Source organism: Coenobita brevimanus, chromosome 78 (genome assembly GCF_032717465.1).
Source record: "Coenobita brevimanus isolate Jiangsu-jjx chromosome 78, ASM3271746v2, whole genome shotgun sequence".
NCBI classification, from domain to species: Eukaryota; Metazoa; Arthropoda; class Malacostraca; order Decapoda; family Coenobitidae; genus Coenobita; species Coenobita brevimanus.
Window position 1 is genome coordinate 6,109,279 of NC_137031.1, and position 2,116 is coordinate 6,111,394.

The following is a 2,116-nucleotide window of genomic DNA, read 5'->3' on the forward strand; positions in this document are numbered from 1 at the left end:
TCGGAAGGAACCGTTTTGCGGGCTCCTGGCCTATGGTTCCTTCTTTCTTGCATTAAAAAAAAAGAAAAAAAAGAGCCCTAATGCTGTTAAAATCGTTTTAATCACATTCAGATCCCCAACCTGTTCTCTGCCTCAGCCTGGGATCGATCTCGTCTCCTTTCAGCCAGTAGTCTTTCACCCAACCATTTGACCAACCCCTTACCTAGGCATTAGGCAAGCCCTTCTGACCGATGACGCGTTTTATTCGTTTTTTCTTGTCGCTGGACTATTTTATTCAGTTTAGACGGCACTTTTTTTTTTTTTTTTTTTTGCGGGATGGATTTGATAGTGCCTTTATTATTCCCCTCACTACAAGAGGGCCCCCAAAGCTACAGTATATAAAAAAAAAATAAGTCTGGAGGCAGCAAGAATAAAACAATAAGCTGCGTCATCTGATTCACCCACCACGATGGACTTAAACACTTTCCTTGCTATATACCCAGTTTTAGAGGTGGGAGCATCTCCATAACTGCCCATTTCCATTTGTCATTCACTAACGATTTTCGGACGCGAAGTATTTCATTCCCGTAGATATTAGGGACTTCAGGGAACCCATTCCACACCACCACAACACATAACACTCCATACCAGTCTCTCACACCACAGATACACTCCGTACCACCCTGTCACACCACACAAAACTCCATACTACCCTCTCAAACCACTAAACACTCCACACCACCCTGTACACCACATTACGCTCCATATCACCCTTAACTGGAGGACCCTGAAGCTCATGCATCTAGTACTTTTGTATGTGATGGCATAACAAATAGCAGGGAACTCTGTTCGGCTAAGGCAGTGGTTTCCAACCTGTGGGGCGCGCCCCCCTAGGGGGGAACGAAGAGTTGCCTGGGGAGGGGGGCGCAAAAGCTTGATAAAGAGGGTAATTATATTTGAAAACTATGAATTATGATGGAATTCAGTAATTTCTAAATATGGAAAAAATATTTCAGATCTGAATAAGAAATCTAGTTATCTGAATATATAAACAATTTCAAAGATTAAGAATCTATGATATTTATTAACATGTGCCAACTATGCCGGTAAAATACAGAATTTGAGGAAGGGGAGCGCAGGGAACGTGTCATTCAGTGAGGGGGGGCGAGATTTAGAAAAGGTTGGAAACCGCTGGGCTAAGGAAACCGATAACATTTAAAGAATAAACCTTTTCATTAGTCAGTTATAATTTTCAGATCATTCTTGCTACTGGCAGACAGTTTTACTCAGCTCTGAAAGACCAGATAATGAAGAAAATGTTCTTAAAGGCTACATATAAAGTGAACAGAGTATTGGGTTGTATCGATAAGGAAGGTGAGATTGGGTTAGATTAGGTTAGTGTATGGGTGACTGGGACTCGTAATCGGTTAGGTTGGGCTGAGTTATGTTATGTAGGGAGTGACTGGAGCTATTGATAAGGAAAGTTAGGTTAGACTAGGTTAAATGTGAAACAGAAGGTGATTGATGCTATCGACAGGGAACACTTGGTAAAGTTAGGTTAGGTTAGGTTATACAAAGATAAAGTTAGAGAAGTTTAGAGACTGTGAATAGGAATTGTTATGTTAAATTAAGTTAGGTCAGCTTAGAGGAGGGTGTGATTAAGTGTAGATCTGTATCGAATGAAAAGAGACAGGGTGTAAAAGAGACGTGGGAAGGGGAATGGAAGTGTGGCGTGTTAAAGTTGGGGTCACCACTGTGTCGTTTTTGGTTATGGGGATATATATTTTACTAGGGGCTACACCAAGGCAAATGGTTAGGATAAATAAACCCCAATGTGTTGGGAAGAAATAGACAGGGGAGTGATTATTGACTTGGAACAATGCAGAGTTATTGCATGATTTCAAAATAGTACAAGGCCATTACATTACAGCATGTGTAAATCAATTACATGAATAAATAGTTACAGACTAAGAATATAAGTAATGAATTTACTGAGAAGCGGGAGTGCCGGGCTGTTGTGTTTATGTGTATCGCATATGTAAAGTTGCACCACGTGGCCAGATTTTACCAGGAGAGACAGAGAGCAAGGCAGGTAGTAGCCGGGTGAAGTTCTGAGTGGAGAGAAGGGTGAGCGAGG